Source organism: Protopterus annectens, chromosome 8.part0 (assembly GCF_019279795.1).
Source record: "Protopterus annectens isolate FY-2018-M chromosome 8.part0, PAN1.0, whole genome shotgun sequence".
Taxonomy (NCBI): domain Eukaryota; kingdom Metazoa; phylum Chordata; order Ceratodontiformes; family Protopteridae; genus Protopterus; species Protopterus annectens.
Window position 1 is genome coordinate 433508061 of NC_056741.1, and position 21583 is coordinate 433529643.

The window sequence follows — 21583 nt, forward strand, 5'->3', positions numbered from 1 at the left end:
AAATTTTAAATATTGCTCTTATAAACTTAGAAAGATAATAGAATAGGTCTTGCATTAGTATGAATTTTCTGAATGGTATGAAATCTGAAACTCAAATGTCTGTCATTATTTTCTAACTTCAGTCTTTAATGATTTGTCACTAATTTGCCAAAAAAACACACAATTTTATGAAAAATGGACCAAAAATGTGATGTAAAAATATAAAATAGCCACACAATACAGCTGGGAACCTGTCAAAGAATGGACACTTTAATATTAGTACTGCTAACTTGAGCAGCTGACAAAATAAAAGAATCTACATGCATTTCTGAAATAAAAGTAATATATAACTCTGATTATTACAGTTATTTCTTAATTGTAAACCCTCCATGTTTTCTTCCAAAATTGCTTTTTTGCGGAGGGATTATTAGGGGGAAGAGCAACATTTTGAGCCAAAATCAGGGACAGTTGAGAGGTTTGGCTATGCCTAATTCTATAAAGCAATTTATTTGTATGTACCTCTCAACCTGTTAATGCAATAAATCTGGACAAGGCCAAATATATTGGGGGAACATATAAACAGTACTAAAAAATGATCTTGTATAAACTGAGACAGTTGATAGAACAACAGGTCTTACTTTAGCATGCATTTTTCTGAAGGTTATGAAGTCTGAAACTCAGTGTGTCATTATTTAGTGACTTAATTCCTAAATGATTTGCCAGAAAACCACAAATTTTATGAGGAACAAACCAAAAATAAGAAGCAAAAATCTATTCATTCTTTGAAAATCTGGACAGTTGGGAGGTATAGTTCAGTTCAGCTGGGGCTGTCTAAGTTTGCCGCCCTTCCCTCTCACAAAATCATGGTCGAATGGAGCCCGCAGCCATTCCAATGATCCATTACTTGGCTATTTCACTCCATTTACCATAAACACTAATGTGCATACTGATTTACTTCTATGATGATTTGGACTTCATTTGAAAGTTTTATTTTGCATTTTACAGCACAAACACTAAGACATCTGCTAACCAAACTTAGCATTAAAACTTCTCTGCCCTTGAAACTCACATTCATTGAAACAGCATTGAAACCCACATTCAAAGAAAATGCATTTTACCAGTGGCAGATAAAGATTAATTCTAGGCTGTTTTCAAATCATAGACCCCTTGAGTATGAAACCTACATGTGCTCTTTGATACACCTTCCTATTGTTTTGAACATTTTTCCAGTAAACTATGAAACAAAACGCATGCACCAATAATGACAAAACTGCCCAATTCAGAACATCTTTCCAGTAAACAATGAAACAAAATGCAAGCACCCATAATGACAAAACTGCCCAGTTCAGAACATTTCTATCATACAAGTCTACTCAAACTTCTACAGTCCACCATTATCAGTAAATATGCACAATTCTGCAGTCCACCATTATCAGTAAATATGCACAATTGTACAGTCCACCATTATCAGTAAATATGCACAATCTCTGAAGAAGTAAAAAAGTCATCTAAATAATTCCACATTAAATAAATATGTAACAAATGAAGACGTTGCTGCTAGCAAACACCTTTATATTTCATGGTTTCATCGAAAAATAAAGTGTCTGATGCCCCTGAGGAATAAATTGCCTATATTACATTAAAAATGATAAGCTAGTAATATTGCAATAGGAAATGGATGACAAACTGATAACAGACTCATAGTTAGTATCTTAACTTTTTTCAGTACGGCAGCATTCAACCCTTGTGGGAGTAGAACCAACAACCTTCTGCATCAAAAGCAAGTACACAACCTGTTGTGCTATTAATGGAAGCTGCCTTAGTGTAAGCAGCACTAAACCTCTCTTCCCCTGCACCTCTCAGCTCCTTGTAAAATCTACTCAATACTCAACTGCATCTCAACTTTGCAGCACAAGAAATCTGGAAAAAGCCAAATTTTATGGGGGGGGGGGGGTCAAAAGTCCAAAAAACAGGAACACATTAAACATTGCTTGTATAATCTTGGAAAGTTGCTAGAATAAAATGCTGTGTTACCACTATAAATTTTACTGCCAAGGTCCCTGTGCAAAACAGTCAGAGCAACATATCACTATGCCAAATCACCTGCTTTGTGAAAGAAAAATGCTGCGTTACCACCATACATTTTACTGCCAAGGTCCCTGTGCAAAACAGTCAAAGCAACATACTACTATGCCAGATCAGCTGCTTTGTGAAAGAGCGGAAGACTGAAACTTAAATGGCTATCATTTAATGAATTCAGTTCTCACCATAGCTGTCAACCTCTTAGCACAAAACACCTGGACAAACCCAGTAATGAGGGAATACAGCCCTCAAACATATTCAGTGAATTCATTTCTTGCCATAGCTGTCAACCTTAGCACAAAAAACCTGAACAAAGCCAATAATGGGGTAATACAGTCCCACAAATAAGGACAAATTTCAAATATTCATCTTATAAACTTAGAAAATTGCTAGAATAAAAGGTTGTGTTAGTATGTAATAAAAGGTTGTGTTACTATGTATTTTCTGAAGAATATGAAGTCTGAAATTCAAATGCCTGTCAATTTTACTTCTGACAGAACAAAAACAATTTTCAGCAGAGGCCCAGGGAGAAATACTGCAGACACATGTCTTTGTAAAATGGCAGGACACCAGAGCAAATCCACACAAACACAGGGATGAGATGCAGACTCCACACAGAAGGCACACCAGCCAAGAATCAAACCAGAAAAACCTATAGCTGTGAGGCAACAATGCTACCACTGCACGATCGAATATGGAAGGATTTAAACATTCAGAAACCTGAAATCTGAAATTCAAATGCCTGTCAATTTTATTTAACATTTGTTAATCAGGACAGTCTGACTTGGAACAAAAAAACAATTTTCAGCAGAGGCCCAGGAAGAAATAATGCAGACATGTCTTTGTAACATGGGAGGACACAAAAGCAAACCCACACAAACACAGGGAGAAGATGCAGACCCGCACAGAAGGCACCCCAGCCAAGAATCAAACATGAGAATCTGCAGCTGTGAGGCAATAATGTTACCACTGCACCATCAAATATCAAGCATTGCAACATTTAGAAACCATAGATATTATGAGGAACAGATGAGATCAAATATGAGGAAAAAATCTGCAATTTATTTACAAATGGTGATGGGTAGGGAATTCAGGTCCTTAACACCTGCATACAAGGTATAGGGTTCAAGCCTGAGGTATTCCCTACCACACATACCATGAGTTTGTTCTAGCCACCAGTATATACACACACACACACACATCCCATCACCAAATAAGGCTATCCTCTGGGGCCTCTCCAGGACAAGATTACTTCAGCTTGAAGACCAAGGCAAACTTCCCAATGGTCTCCCACAAATATACCCAACAGAGAGACCTGCCACATTCAGCTCTGACTTTTATCAATTCCTAAACAGTTACATAGAAAAGTCAGAATCCATTTGCCCTAAAATGATGGTCATTTGAAAAAATAAACCTCTCTGGTGGAACTTCTGTATTAATAAGCTTTTTGACAAAACAATGGAAATAACAAAAGGGTTCAACAAATCCCCTTCTACCTACCTCAAGTCAGCACTTGAAAAATGTAAGCAAGAAACTTAAGTGCACTATTAATAAATGTAAAATGAAATATGAGCTTAAGAAAGCTACAAATACTAAAGGAAACTACAATTTTTTCTTAAAGTTATGCAACAAAATTTACTGTAAGTTCACTGTAGCTAAAATATTTAGAGCTACACATACCTTTGTTTCCACTGGGATGGTTTATCTATGATTCCTGCTGGATTAAGATAGGGATGGTAAATATTGAATATGTCCTCTGTGGTGTCTCTGCCCAGCTTGCTGTGGTCCACTATCTCAGTATTATGTAATGCATGATATGTTAACCATGGTCTAAATACCCTGAGCCTTCTTGGACAATGTCTGGCACCATCAGCAGCTGCTCCTTGTATCAGAGCTTGTTGCACATATAAGTTTACAATGGCTGCAACAACCCCCTGTGTTTTAGCATGTGTTGAAATTCAGAGCTAAAGTGTGCATGACATGTTCGTTCTTTTTTTATACATCTGAGAATTGCTCTACCATGATTTCTTTCGTCAATAGTTTACAGCATGGCTGATTATACGTTCATTAACATATTCTGCTTGTAATTCTTGATTTGCAGCCAACCACAATGTGTACTGCTGTTAACTGATTAGCAAACTCCCTGCTGGACGTGGCCATCATGCACACAAGTTTAGCAGGAAGTGTAGGTGATCATGAATCTCAACCTTTATCTTGTCCTCCATTTTACTATGTTGTTTTGATAATGCAGTATAGTATTTTGATGGCAATATATGCCTACGTATTTAAATCTTGATTTGCTTTTAACTCTTGAAAACCTACTGGATCGATATAAGGGTAATCCTCAATTAAAGGGAAAAGTGCTGATTCTTGTAGATTTCATTTGTAGTTTGATACATTAGAAAATAATTGAGTTGTATTAAATTTTTTTTAAATGTCGGTATATGGGCATGTCAAATATATAGTGACATTATCCACAAAAACTGCTAAAGATAATCTAAAGTCACTACATTTCAGTAAACAGAAATATGTTTTTGTAAATATAAGACTAAAGGTTCAATATAAATATTTTTACTGTAATTCCTTGTTTTTGTACTTTTCTCTTTGAAGTCACAGGACTTGCAATAACAGGTGTTGCAGTTCTGACACTGAGTCTTTTATTTAACTGATGTCTACCTGACTTATGCTAAATTTGTGACCATATTCTTCCACAACCCCAACTGACTACTGGAAAACTAAATGTAGTGGAGTCAACAAATGACCACTGCAAAACTAAATGTAGTGGAGTCAACAAATGACCACTGCAAAACTAAATGCAGTGGAGTCAATTTGTCAGCATTATTGTAGGGGCAGTCACCCACCTGCACTCCCCTCCACGTAGTACCTGCATGAATGCTCCAATGTTAAGAAAAAAAACATTCAATATGTATACCTTTTCTCTAAGGTGGAATAACATCAAAAAGTAGTATATCTGGAGTTAAGCTGCAGGGAGGCAAAGCCTCCCACACTAGGAGAGTACAAGACTATCATCCCACCACCAAAGCAATTATAGTGAAATTATGATGCTTAGCAATAGCTGTGGTGGCATATAAAGTGGGAGCAAGCTGCACACACACACACGCACACACGCACTTCGTTACATCCATAGCTGTCCCTCTTACCTGGAGCGACACACAATCCCTTTCATACATGTAGATCCCTTGGGCCATTAACTCCAAATCCCTTGGGCCATTAAATCCATAGTGACACCACCACGTGAGATCCCCCGACGGGACTCCTGCACTACATCCACCACGCGGGATCCCCGATGAGACTCCAGCCTGCCGACATTGCAGTCCGGGTCCGATCTCTTTCCAGCGACAGTCTATGCAGTTAAAACTGCATAGACTTCTGGGATCTTTGCTCTTGCATGTTTCCCAGTCTGGACTGCTGCTGAGACAGTCTGGGACTAGAGCCCATGCGCCAAAAGTCCATGAATTTTTTACTTTTTTTATCCGCGCAAATTTTAATTTTTTTAAATTTTTTTACTTTCTTTACAGCTGGGGGGGCTGCATTCCGGCAGTCCAATAGCACGGGCCACCCCTGATACATTCCCATGAAGTTTTAACCCTTATATTTTAACTACTAATAATCCAGAGACAAGCAGAACATTTACACGTTGCCCCTGTCATGAGGGACAATTACATTTGAACTGTGTAAGATAAATACTTTCTGTTATGTAGAAAGGAAGGTATGAAAGCACTTGTAAAACATTACAGTGAAAGTTAATTTTCAGAATTTCTGGTTCACTGTTTTATAGAGGTTTGTTGGCTTGTTTTCAGTTCACTATGGGCCAATGCCTTTCAGTGCACTGAAAATGTATGTAATCCTATGAGTCCCATTCAGAAAATTGACTCAATGGAAAGTCGAACTTCATATGGTTGACACCATATGATCGATTTTCTAAAATGTCAAAGCTTTTGAATGGAGATCGCGGTACAGTGGGGATTGAGGCATTTACCCTTTTCTCCACTGTAGTGCAATCTCAGAGTTGGTATATATAATATGCAAGGGGTGAGGGGTGCAGTATGTTTTTGTTGTTTTCCGTAGTTCGACTTTTAGGAAAGTTGATCATATTGTCTTGACTGTATGAAATTTGACTTTCCGTTGAGTTGTTCTTCTGAATGAGATTCAATCTTATACATACAACTGTGAGCCGTTAACTATTTTATCACTTAGAAAATATACTTACCATACATCATATTGCAGTTTTGCTGTGTTTTCCACAGATCTTCTTAATATGTATCTTTTTCCATTCTCAATTTACACAATTGCATCAAACAATGATTGTGTTTGAACAGGATTAAGCTGTATAAATTTATTTAAGGAACATTGTTTATGATATAATCTGTACTTTTATGATATAATCTGTACTTCATAGTGCTGTATGTGTAATTTAATGTTTCTGCACTAATTAGACATCTGTTTAGGGGGGACAAACAGTTACGATACAAACTGTTGATAATGCTGAAGGTATATTGTTACAGTTTGACATAAAGAACAATTGCACATCTGACAAAATTTAATAGGGCATATTAATGATTTAGAGATTAAATGCACAGGTAATTAAATGCTGAACATTTTTCACATATTGGCTAGTCAAATGTGTAGATTTGTTTGGATACTTTTAATCTCACTTACAGGAAGTGGAATATTTCATCAGTGCTTCAGGCTGTAGTATGCTCAGGGATAACTCTGATTTAATGTTTTTTCTACTGGTAAAAATCCAACAGTGACACTTAGTTGTTCTACAACATTGTATCTGAAATTAGATAGATAATGCAAACTCCAACAACATTCTTTTGAATCACAATATGTTTTTTTCAATGCTCTACAATAGACATCAGTGTAATGCAATGAATATGCAAACAATTATATATTAGCTACATATATCCTTTCATAAAAAGGAGTCAAATACCTTGCTACTACACCTCTCACACTGAACAGCTCTTCTGAATTAGATTGCAATTAATAGAAAGAGTCAGAATATTGTTTAGACCAAACAGGTTTAACTCAAAGAAAATGTGAAGTGATAGAAACATATTTGGCAAAAGTTGCACTGGTACACATGCTAAACTCTACAAAATAAAAACATGGGACATTACAATGCACGCTTTTAAGTTTGTTACTATCAAATGAAGTTCCTTTCCTAAAATGTAATACAAAGAAATTTGAAGTCCTTCTTAATGGGAAATTCATTGCTTAAACTTTATAGAGGTGCCCTTAGTGTACAGATAAAGAAAATAGCACTTTGATTAATTTTCCAGGCTTAAAACTTCATCAGGCAGTATGGTTTATGAAAAAATAGTTCATTCTGAATCATATTTTATGTAAGTTATTATTCATGTAGGGATTTTTAATTTGTGCATATTTAGTGAATACCTTTAAACAAGACCGTACTAAACTTATTGTGTAGCCTCTATACAATTCAAGGAAAATCTCTCACTCTCTTAATCCATGTGATTATCAATTCTGAGAAGCAAAACTATTCAACAGTTGGTTGTGGGGAAGTTATCTGAAAACTACTATTGCTCTAAATTCCTTTTAGGAAGATATTTGTAGTTTATATTACTCTACTAAGTTCAATGCTGATGACAAAAAAAAAATACCAGAATTATATGAATGATTTTTTTTTTTACATCAATTAAAATACCCAAAGTGGCCATAGAGACTCAAACAGACCTTTTGAAAGTATCACATGGACCATTTGTATCATCTGTACAGCAATAAAAGGTAGAGTTAGAGGATATCTTAAATTATGAATATTAGTGTGGATATAATTACAAAATTTTGGAAAGCAAGCCACTTACATATTAATGGTTGATGTCTTTAAGATCATTTAAAAATAATAATGTTGTAGTGACATTAATGAAGGTGATATACAATAGTTTATAATCCAAATTTCCTCATATATGTTATGCTTTTAAAATATTCTCTCCTGTAACTGCTGAGTCTTCTGATTTTGTTATGATTTTGTTATGAGATGTATCTGTAGCCCTGGTCATAACTGCTACTACCAATGCATCTTTTTTGCTCTCCTACGTCCCAGAAACTGACCATCAGTTGCCATCAGCTTCTCTCCTTGATTCATTACAGCTACCAGACCATGGGCTCAACCCATCATATGTCTAGGGCCAGTGAGGAGACAGATGATGCTGGTGCAGTGTCATATTTCTGTAGGGGCCCTAATGCCCACAATCCAAAAGCAGGTGGTATCTTCTGGAATTGCTGCCTTTGGGAGGTACATGCGTGCTTCAGCACATGCACAACCTCCCCCTTAATCAAGTGGTATCTGCTATTGCAGAGAGCCTAGGCAGCCTTCCTTTCCTCAAGGATGGATGTGCAAGTGTCGGCTGCTTAGTCCCATCCAACTCCCACCCTGTCTCTCCAACAACCATGCTGTTAGTCAAACATGGGTTAGTTAAAGCACAGTCAAGGCTTTATCTGTCTACCCCCATGGGGCCAGGGCTACATATGCATCTCATAACAAAATCAGAAGACTCAGCAATCACAGCAGAGAATATTTTTGAATGCATAATATATATATATATATATATAAATATATACATGGGGGAATTTGAATTATTGTGTATCATATTCATTAACTTCATTGCAACATCATTATTTTTAAATGCCCTGAAAGACATTAAGTTCTGTGAGCCTGTGTGAAACATGGTGATTCCAATAGGCAGGCACTGACCACAAATATAAGTAAGGTAAAATAAACTTTAACCAAATTTCTAGACTTTATTTGTTTAAAAGTTTGACAGTTTTATTTATGCAATGATTTCACAAACAATACTATTTTTAGCTGTTAATAAAATAATAACATATCAACAAGTCAAACTAATTTGGGGGACATTATAAGACCATACACCTGTTTGTCAGAGAGAGTTTACACTATATCAAAACTTGAAAAATAAATTAATAAATACAAAGAACATGCTCACAATGTAGTATATATTAAAAATATCCCAGAATGCCTGCTTAATAGCATCCTGATAATATTCCAGGATGCCTCCCTAATAGCATAAAACACAACCTAGCAGGACCAAAAGAATCCCTGTTTAACTATGGCCTCCAGACAGGCTTCATGGCTACTGAGTGAAGGACTGCAACTGTCATCCCTCTGCACAAGGGCGGGATATCCACAGACCTGGGAAATTGCAGACCCATAAGTTTGGGTAGTTACATATAGAAAGCCATGGAAAAAAATGATCATGCAAATGGTAAACAATGACATGGGAAACCTTCAGACACCAGATCAAACTTAGCTTGGTTTCATCAAGGACAGGTCATGCCTACTCAACCTGGTGAACTTCATTGAGAAAGTCATCAAAGTAATGGACAAGGGCAAAATGGTACATACTGCCTACCTTGACCTGGCCAAAGCATTCGACACAACATCTGACTTAGTCATTGTAAACAGACTCACAAAATTAAGTATAAACCCCCATGTCACCCACTGGATAGCCAGCTGGATGAAAGATAGGACCTAAGGAGTTAGGGTAGGGGAATCTGCCTCTACAAGAAGGCCAGTGACTAACACAGCTCCTCAAGGACTGGCACTGGGAATGCTCCTTTTTGACATCTACCTTTCAGAAGTCAAGACCAACATCAATGGCCTCTGTCTGACCAAGTTGGCCAATAACTCATGCCAGAGTCAAGGTCTAAAACTTAGTGCCAAGAAATGACTACCCCTGTAAACTACTACATTGATAATACACTCCTAAGAGTATACACAGTGATCAGGGATTTGGGAATGCATGTAGACAGTAACCAGGCCTTTGACCATCATGTGACTATGTTAGTAAGGAAATCATTCTATGCTGTACAATGTTTAAGCAAGTATATGTCATCTTGGTCCAAGGATGTCATTGTTCCACTGTACTTGACCTTTATCACACCTATCATTGAGTACAACACCCCCTTTGGTAAGTACTTGAAGAGGCATATGGGACAACTGGACCATCCACAGAGGTTCCCCACAAAAAGAATGCAAGGCATAAACAGCATGTCCTACATGGACTGTCTCAAAATCCATATCCCTGTACTTGATTGCTGAGAGGTGATCTATGCCTGGCCAACAAAGCATCTTCTGATTCCACTCTGATGGACCTGTTGCATGTCTGCAAAACAAACAGCATTAGAGTTACCAGATCTAGGGACCTAGACCTCATCCATACATAAATAGGACATGTCAGCGGGACAGGTATGTGTCTCAGAGACTGCTCCTTCTTTGGAAAAGGCTTCCCATTCATGTGAAGGAGAGTTCCTCCCTAGCTCAATTTAAGTGTAACTTGGACCAGTGGATGGAGAATCAGAAATTTACTTCTGGTATGGCCCCTATGTCTCTATTAGACAAAGGCATTCTGCAAATGCTTGACCACCCATATCCAAACTTATGTACATTCCTTAAAATAACCATTGGGTATCAAAACTTGTCAGATACATTAGGGAAGCATGGCTAGGCTTAAAGAGGCCCCTGTAGTTGTTAGCCCAGTAATCACATATAAACCTATTATTCATTATTTAGCTGTCCCTTCCAGTTGCAGTGCCCAATGTATCTAGTTCAACATGTTTTTCTTGTATTTTGTTTTTTTGACTCTTGACATCGAAAATTGTTTTTCTTTTATCTGGTTTATATTTGCTTGATGTCTTCTTGTGTTAGTGGTCCCTTCCTTGCCCTTTCTGGTGATTGCTTCCTTTAGAAATAAGAAATAGCAGATCCAAAAATGCTGTTGCCCCCTTCAATATTCCCTTCTATTTTATCCAAACTAGTCATTCAGTGAGAGCCTTTTACAGTCAAAATAATATTACGCAAGTTCTGCTTTTCCCCCTTAAATTGTTCTAATTTAGGATATTGCCAAAAGATATGTATGAAATCTCCTTTTAAATTAGTCGCACATCTCTGACAAATGGGTGTAATACTTGGTTACATTCTAGGGAGTCTTGAGATGACTTAAAAATATTTAAAGAGGCATTTCCAAACAAAAAAAATAAATGTCCTCACTTGTGTATTTCGTATGGGGCTTAGATAGTTATTTCCCAATCTATTTTTGGACTTCATTTGTCTTTCAGACTTTTGTAAACTGGTAAAATTTCCTGCTTACAGCAGTAATGTTTTAGACCTGGTCTTTTACTGTGATTGTAAATATGAGAGATACCATCACAGTTTTAGCACACCCAAGTAGTTCTGATGATTTGAAGGTATAATGGCAGCCTCCAAGATAATAGTTTAACACAAAAATCAAACTTTTTACTTACTATACAGAAACAAAATGCTTTTTGTGATGACCGTGCCCTGGCCCAGCAATCAAGGAGCCTCAGTCCTCACCACTAACACCAGGAAAGTTGTCTCCTAGAAGAGGAAAGAGGAAAGGATAACTAATACACACAGTAAAGTACAATTTCCCTTAAGTGCACATAGAGATCACAGTCAGTCTGGGGCTGGTTGCTCCCTTGCTCACCAGGTCCCCAATAAGATTCCCCACTGGCACAGCTATAGGGTCCAGGTCTTAGCCTAACTGGGCAAGCTAAAACCTCCAGTACCCTCTCTGTCCAACTAGTGCTTCATGTCCCTGCCAAGTAGCTGACACACCACACACAGACTTTGAGATAAGTATTTATACAACTTCACAGACACTCCTGGAAAAGGCTGTCACAGCACAGATTCTCCAGCTGTGCCCCTTTACCCAGACTATACAGTAGTAATTACTGCCACCACCCAGTTAATACTATCAGCTACTAAAAGGCCCTTAAAAGGTGTACAATTATTACTGTGCAATATTAATATCCAATGGTAGTATGACTAACTAAGGCTTACTTTAGAGTGGCCTATTACAATAACCTCTATAAATATGCAATGAACTCTAGAGCTTATCTGTACACAAATCAGCCACAGGTAGAAAGTTTTAAAAATATTTAATAATAAATAATTAAAACACAAGACAAAACTACTACATCACAGAGATATCTAAGAGTTCAGAGATCACACAGAAACTTAGAATAATACAGTAGGACAGGTCTGATTTAAAAGAAAAATACCTAATTAATCTTTACTAGCTTTAACTATTCCTACAAGAAATCACAGTGCTAAAACTTACATGTGAGCATAAGGCAGAGTGCTGGTAAGTTGGATATCCAAGATCAAAATGCTTTTCAGTCTCTTCTGAGAAATAGTATTTAAACATTACTAACAAACATGTTTGCTGGGTCCCTCCCCAAATTACATAATTTTTGACACTTAGGTTATCCCAGGCAAACAAACTGCATTATTTAGCAATCTAACACCTGCACAGAAACTTACAACAATAGAAGACATTTCACATGTATATTCTAACAGAAACTAAAGCAATAAAGCACATTCCACATCTAAATTCTGGTGATAAACTTTAGCCTTAAAACAATGGGCATGAAACCTTCATCCAGCCGCACTGGAGCCGAATTCTAATATGAAAGGAAAACAACATGCTTCACTGGGTCAATAGAGTGCAATGTTGTCACATATTTTGTAGTTCCACATTTCACAGTAATCTTTTACACTCAAGAAAACATGCCTGTATTTTACATTTATTTACAAGTGCCAGAATTATATATCAAATTCTATCTGACTAGGCTAGCAGCCTTCGCCTTTCTCTCCCCAGTCGTCACACTTTTCTAAAAATCCTGAACTAAATCACATTGACAGAATTAAATAAGATACATGATATCTAATCATTGCATTCTATGTGCCCTTCAAACACAGTGAACAACAAGGAACTAATAGATTAGTGAGTCAGTTGCATGGGGCCTTGTCTTATGCTTGCTGTGCTAGCAGAAACACCATGTACTTAAGGTGACTTGTGCCTTCATGTGTATGTTGTATGGTGCATAATTACTGATTCTACTGTGTCACATCCAGTACAATATTATTAGAGTGAATAATGGTGTTATGCAATAGGGTAAAGCTCCAATTTGTTGCACCCACTGTGCCTTCTATATGTCCATGTAATTAAAGCAACTGGAGTCCTATACCCAGTTATTGCATCTACTGGTCTCCCTACAGATTCACATACAAATACTGACTGCTTTTGCTGTATGTTAGCTGCATGGTGGCTAGTTGTTACAACTATTGTGCACTCCATACACATTCCAGTACATTATGGCAATGGTTGCACATGTTTTATGTTTTACTGTTTGCTATTCCACAGGTACAGTGCAATCCAGTTTGTACATGAGTATGTTGTACTATGCCTTTTAGTGATTAAGTGCTATTGGCAGTTATGCATGGACCTATATGTCTACACCATGCCTGGCATCTGTGTAGTGGGTTATCATTAGCAATACAGGTGAATGTTGCTTTTTTTAGTAACAGTATGCCTGCTATTCATCCACAATTTGTATTCATGTTTGTGATATGGTACCATGTGAGTGCAAGAGGCATATTGTCAGACATAATTAGCACTGCACAGACAATTTTCTGTTTGCACACTGTAGGGATATAGTACCTAGTACCATGTATGGATATGGTACACATGTTCATGTATGCTCTGGGATATTCAGAATGCATACACACATCTGGTGCCATACCATGTGTGACATATTCATACACTGGCCTTCTGACAATCCCTGCTTTTATGTTAGTGCACTGTGTCTTTTATTGGTCATAATCTGTTTGCATACTTGCTAGATGGATACACAGCTGGTCATTAATGTATGTGCAGCCAGAGGCAGTTTGTGAACTCGTGTATGTCCAGACAAAACCACAAGCAATCAGAGCTACAAAATTATGTGTGGAATGCTGTAAATAACTGTTTTGTTTTGTCATCATACATATAAAAGGTACTTTTTCTACATGTCAGGTGCAGTAGTGTCTGTGGTGCATACGGCATACGTAATAGCCCATTGGCATGCCTTATGCTGATGTTATCACAGGTGGTGTGCATCAGCTGGTGTTGCTAGGCAGCATTTATGATTTGCAGAGTTGCAGATAGATACCACAGAGAAATGGCAGGATATTCAGCAGCAGAGGTGGTAGTGCTCAGCCATGAAGTGGAAGAGGTGGTTGAGAGGCGGTACATTCTCTGCACCAGCAGGTAGAGGAATTGTGTCAGCAGGTGCTGCACATGGAGTACCTTGCTACCCAGACCCAAGAGACCCAAGAGAGATATCATGTGATCTGCATATCAAAGAGACCAATCACAAAATTGCTAGCATGTGCATGGTCTCCTTGCTACCCTGGGCAACCTGCATGTGGCCATTCTCTTTACATCAGCTGAAAAGATGGTAGTGGCACATTCACTACTGGGCTTGCTATTTACCTAAAGATTGCAGTTCACTGGTTGTGTGGGACTCTGTTCCATTCTGGGTTGCAGCATCCCCACTACCCTGCTCCAGGGCTTCCTTTGAAGAATCAATGGGCTGTGCTGTGTTGCTATCTGGATGAGATTTCTTGGTGGTGATCTAGGCAGGCTTACTCCTTCACTGCCCATGCTGACAACTCCTGGTTCTACCTGAGAAGTCTCTGTACCTTTAGTGCCTGCTATACCTTCCTGTCAAACTGGACTAACATCGACATCCAATCACAACTGCCAAAGAAAGCTGCCAGGTGGGTGCCATCAGTATGATGAGTACATATGCACAGAAGTCAGTACAAGATAAAAAGGGACTGTCAGCAGTAGTTAAGGGGTGTCACCTGTTCAGGACTCAGTAGTGAAGTGGGGGGTCTCTTGCTCAGGACACTATAGTGAAGCAGAGGGATTTCCTGTTTAGGAGGAAGCAGTAGTAGAGCAAAAGGCAACTTCCAGAGATTACTCTGCAAAATACTGAGATTTAAACAGTCCACATAACATTGAAGCCCCTTCATTTTTGCCATCTTAAAACCCAGGTGATATTATTTTACTTACATTATTATATTTTTTCTTTCATTTACTCAACCTGCTGTCTTGAGTGTTTATTTCTACCTTGTGTCTTTTTCCTGTGATAAAGTATTATGTGTCCTTTGGTGGGATATACATGATTCTTTCATATCTGGTGGTTCACATTGTATGTACTGGTATGTAATGACAATTGCTTGCTCACAGGTCTCGCCTGAATGAGTCTGTCTGAAGCATTTGAAAGTTTTTGTTTTCATGGTGATTGTGTTCCTGGTTTTGTGTGTGTGTGTGTGTGTGTGTGTGTGTGTGTGTGTGTGTGTGTGTGTGTGTGTGTGTGTGTGTATGTGAGGAGAGACATCTTTCAACTTTCTCAAATTTTGCAGAATATAACTGATTCTGCTTCATACTTTTGTCCTGTCCATTAAACAATATTTGATTTTCTAGTAAATTACAGAGGATTATTAGAATTTCATACTTCTTATTGTTTAGAAAATGCATGTTGATGTAAAATTGTTTTATTTACTTTTTAAGTGAGTTGCAGAAATATTTTAAAATTGACCCTTATTTTGGGCCTTTATCCCTCCATTAGTTTTGCCTTTGTCCATAATTCTTGGTGTGACATCCAGACAATATCCCAGTGGACTGTCAATAATAATGTGACATCTCCCACTATCCTGGATCAGTAACAAAGGAGCTTCAATCCTCACTACTGACTCCAGTGTGAGACTGTCACAAACACAACTAATATTCAACAATTTTCTCTTAAGAGCACAACAGGAACATGCTCTGTAACCTGGGGACTGGACTGTATACTTTTGTCCAGCCCTAATGTAACTCCTTATTGCACACTTCAGAGCAATGTGTCTCAGTGTAACACCTCTGATACACTCACACTTAAAAAAATTAAATGTCACACATCCAGACACTTCTGGGAAAGCCTGACACAGATTTCCAGCAGTGTTCCTTCTCCAAAATAATATAGTAAGTCTGCCACCAATCAGAGTGTCTTGATGCCTTTTTAAAGGGTTGTCCAATCATGAAAATTAAATATTAAAACAAATGGAAGCAAATGACCTAGGCAGCTAGGCTTTTGGAATGACCCAGGAAGTTATCAAGGCAAATATAAGCATTCTCAAATCACCAAAGAAAACACTAATTGGCAAGCCATAATGTAAGTTAATAACAATATTTAATAATGAGCAAAATGATTAAAAGTATAAAACAATAATTTCCAATAAACAAACAGAACTCAATCACCAGGAAAATGAAATCAATACTGAAGGATAGAAATCCATCATTTGGAAACACTCCAACTGATCTAACTGATTAGTTATAATTTCCTAACTGAGTAAAAAACACTGTCCCTGATCCAAACTAAATTACTACAACAAAGCAAAGGCAGGCTTATAGTTCTTGGTGAGTCCTTTTGGGTATCCAATAATGGTGCATCTGTGAACAACTGACAACTGGCTGTTAATTGACAACTGACTTCAGCAGGCTCTTCTATAAACTAGCCTAACTGTCACAACTGTTCTAGTTCTAATTTTCATTTCATATTTTGAAAATCAACCAACAGCTGATGTCTAAAGTTCCTTCCTGTCTTTCAGCTTCTGACAGTAACACATAGCAACAGTCAACATTCCAATGACATCATCTGCAGATCAGCTAAATCTGAGACAGTTTGCCTTTAGAATCTTTCTTCAGAAACATGCACAGTTAGAAATGTAAAATGACACAGTTCAAGTCTTTAAATCATTCTGTACAAACAGATTATAAATCAACATGTAAGAACTTATTTACAATATAATAGCTAGTCATGCTGGCATAATAATACACAGGTTAATCTTAAATTATGTACAATACTCAGCTAGACATGTTGGCACAAATAACAGTATTATTCACACTTGAAACAAAGAAGTTGTGAGGTATGTTCTTGCTGTTGTTGTTGGGCTTGGGCAACCTGTATAGCACTAAGAAAACACTATTAAAAATGCTGCAGTGCAAAAAAGGGATGTAGGACTCACAAGTAAAAGTCAACAAATTTAATCCATAAAAAGATTAGCGCTTTCATCCACAAAAATAACATGAACTTCATCAGATAAAATCACCCTGAAAAACACCACTTTTAAATAGCCCACTATGAGAAGCATATATGTATAGCACTACATACACTATGTTATATGTATCATATCCTGTATGCACTACTCTTATTGCTCTCTGTATAAATCCATCCATGTTGTTTGGCATATTATATGCTGCAGTACATAGCACATTACTGCACAGCATGCATGCCATTTGTATGACCCATGTTTCATATCTTCACTCTTCCCTGTCATATCTGCATGGCAACAACATGGCTCATTGGGGATGTTATTTGCATGATGCTGAACATGTTCTGTGGATGTGTACTTGCAGCCACACATCACATACAGGTATTATGTACTCTTGTGTATACTGTTGTGTATTTTCCTCTGTTCCTGGCATTACTGCATTTAAACTTCACGTTTGACACACATTTCCATTTGTTCATTGACATTCCTACAGTGCTATGATCTGTTGTACCACTGCAGTGGTGGCATTGTATCCTTTTGTTCTGATAATATGCACTCATATTCCTTATGATCATTTCACATATACTATGCAATATATAACAGCAATGCTCAGGGATATTACTGCCATTCTGTGGAGCACACCTATACTTTAGAAAATTAGCATAAACATTTAGTTGTGTGTAGCCACCTGCCTTCTGTGTTATATAACTCGGCATTGTGTGCATACCTATGACTATGTACAAGTCTGCATGGCCACAAGCATGTCTAATAGCATGTCCGTCTTGCTCCTCTCATGTTGCTATGCACCCTTAACAGTGTTTTATTGGTACTGTGTTCTGAAAGTGCCATGGCATGTATTACATACTTGTCTGCGCATTGTGTTTAGGAGTGTACAATCCTTGGCATACTTCCTGGCATGTTTTATCTAAGTGTCATGCATTTTGCACATTGTGTTTCACTATCAGTGGTTCACAGTTCCTGTGTTATGCTCTTTATTGTATCCAGTTCTTTGAGCTGCAGCTTTACTTTATCTTTTGGTATGCTAGCATGCTTTGGTATATGATAAGCACCAGTGTTTCCTGTTTTTCCATCAAACTCTTTCGGTATAATATGAAAAGATTTTGCATTGCATTATATTTCTCATTACAGCACCTTCTAGGAGATTATTGTTACAATCTTTAGGAATTTTAAAGGATACAGAATTCAGTCTGCATCATCTTGAACAAGAAGACAAACATGCTTCATATTTTTCTGCTCTCCTATGTCTGGAAGCTGATTTTTTTTGCAAAGGTGCTCCTTTTTACTGTGTTAAACCCTTCTGTCTACTATAGTCATTACTTATTGCAAGTAGCTTTTTTGTTATTGAAAAGTTATCTTTTGCTTTCCATTCATTTCTTTTCATCTCAGTACTCACTCATAGGTTTAGAACCCTACATTTGCCCACAGTGACCATTATCATGCTCTTCTGTTTTAGGTTTTTAACTCTTTGTTTTATGGGCAAGGATATTATGGATCCTGTCTGTCATGCTTACCAACTTTAATTTGGTCTTTTTCCACAGTTTGGGTCAAATTAGTTTTCAGTATGTGCAAAATTGGTATTATAAATCACTGATATATATAGTATCTGCAGCTGTGTTTATAAAAATATGTATTTGTCTGCTATTCCAGGGTTATCTGATGAGCTGACAGTAAATATGCTGTTCATTATCCATTAACCAGTCATCACCTCATGTAGATTAGCTTTTCCAAATGCATTCTTTCTCTCACTCACACAGAAATATGAGAGACTGTTGGTAATAGCCTTTTTATTTTTCTAAGGTATACTTACAAAACTTGTTTTGCAGAGTTTTTTATTTTTAACATTTTTTTGCCCTTTTACCAAATAGCCATCTATTATCTCCTGACTGACAGTGATCCTTTTGTTTCCACCCATCCTGTCATTTTTTTATTTTCTTTTTGCATATTTTACCTCCACTACCTGCAGATTGTTGAACTCCTCCTAGCCAAATGATCTATTCATTCTCTATCACCATGGCTAGGGTTGACTGGTAGGGGCTATTGTTTAGGAAGTTACTGGGGGAGGAACTTTTTTTCTGCTGTGCCCTACTCCCCTGCATGCAGTTGACATACATAGTGCAGAATAGGGGAAGTGCAACAGACTAACTGCAAAGGTCAATCCCCTCAATCTGTCAGGGGTATTACTTTCAAGCAGCAGCCCCAACCTAACTCTTGAACCTCATTATTTGTTTTCCTCAGTCTCCACCAAGGAAATCCCATATTCCAATATGCTCCTAAGTGCATGCAACCCCCACCCCGACAGTTGGATGGGCCATACCCTTTAACTCTTTCCACTCCCTGCCTAGTTCCTCCACTGCCAGAACCTTTAATAGAAATCTAGTCACCTGGGTCATAGCAGGGCTCTTTCCCTATCTGTCATGCAGCCCAGGCTTCCTGTCATACATTTAAGACCAGCATCATTGTGTGTGTATTGGGTGGTGAATCCCCTTTCTAGGGGAACTTTCCTTTATCAGTGTCTCATGATATACTGTTATTTTGCCAAGCTGTAACCCACCCTTACATCCACTGTGTAGGGACTTCCTTTTTATTGTAGTCCAGTTTTATATTTTACCCACTTTGGTCAGTAATTAGTGAGCAGGCAGTTGATATCCTGTAGGTTGACAGATTTTTCACTATACTGGCAGAACATGTACTGTGAATCCCTTAGTGCTTCCACATATTATGACCTACTTACATGCACTGCCCTTATGCAGACACAGCTAAATGATAATTCTGAACTAGCCTCTGGCCTCCAGCAGAGGATGCTTCTGTGATAGATGGTTCTGCCCCTTTTTTCAAGGTAGGAGAACATCCATGACCTGATCAGTCCTGGTGGACACTTCTTAGAGTAATTTGGGTTTAATTGTACAGGTTTGAGGTTTAGATATTATGTCTATTAATTCTGAAAAATGACAGGAAGTGACTTATATGTGCCTTCCTCTGGCAGCAGCAGCTAGAGGACATATTTGTAAAATGTGAAATTGGGTGTTTCCCACAGCACATAGACCCCGCATGTTATAATTCTTTCTTTTCTAATTTGCCTGCAAACACACCAGGCAACGCTTTGCATATTACCTAATACCCCTAGTCATGTACAGCTAATAACAGTTTTCTTCTTTAACAAATGCTGTAGTTGTCTATACTATGAGTCCTATTAATATATGAAGGAAAGCAGAATTACTTATTTTATTTCTTTTGGTACCAATTATGCCTTATTTTTCCTTAGATATGTAACAGGATTCCTTATTTGCATGCATATCTCTTTATGATCCTCACTTCATCTACCAATTCCAAAAGTTTTGTCAGTTTGCAGTCTTTACTTTGTAAGGATTGTAAGGCAACATAAAGCAGTTGAATTCAGCTGCTTTTCCAGCTACATTATACATTAAATGATCAATATTCCTTATTGTTTTGTGTACTTTAATTTTTATTAGCTCTGTTTCTTAGATAACTTGTAATTGCATGACAGATGGATTGTTAAAAGTCTGCTAAGTTTCATTTTTTTCTGGATGTACAGGATCTGCCCAGTGACTCCCCTTACTGCACACAACTGATCATTCAATCACCCATTGGAGCAAGAGCCCTCTAATCCTCTCATCCCCCGGTGGAGGTGAGAGTTGGGTGTTAGAGAAAAGGTCAGTCCTCTGAGCCAGTCCTGAGAACTGTCCTTTCCCACCCCCCAGCCACTTGTGGGCACCACAGCTGCTACTCTCTGGCGTGCATGAATGCTGCTGCTGCATATCTCCCAGCTATGCAGCTCACTGCTATGCAACTTGGACATGCTAGACTCTGTGCTACAGGTGTCACCAATGCAGTGAGCTGAGTTGTTTCCCTCCCCAGAGGATGGACAAGCCAGCTTTGGCCTCTCTCTCTCTCTCTGTCTCTGTCTCTCTATCTCTGTTCTCCAATGCCTGGTCCTTTTATAGCTATATAGCTAGTTCAGCATGGTTTGGATTGGGTTAAGTCAGGGCTTTATCCCTCTGCATCACATGACAGGGCTATTATCATTTCTTTTTAACACATCCGCACCTATAGTTCCTCCATAGGTATTGCTTGCACTGCACCCTCAGCACTATGTGTATTGGTAGCTTTGATAGATTCATGCCTCCAGACATGTTGTGCACTTCAAGGACAGACTGTGAACAGCATAGATTAACTAATTCGTATGTATTTGTATGTCTGTTTGGGGCTTTTCCCCTCGGGTCTCCACTGAAAAAGGGTAATTCTTACCCAGCTGGACCAACCCGGTTAACAAATGCAAATAAATAAATACATCTTGCTACTGAATTTACAGAATTCCTTAGCACCATTAACCTGCTTAAATGTGCAAGAACAATATTTAATAAAACAAGTAACGAAAAATGTTGTTACATTTGTTAAATTAACCAATTTCCTTACATAGTCTGGCAGATGGTACTGACAATTAAGGGAATAAGCTACTTCATGTGGTCTATGGTTTGAATCCCTCACCCTCTGTTTGACTAAATGTGTGACTCTCAGTAGGCCACTTAACTAGGT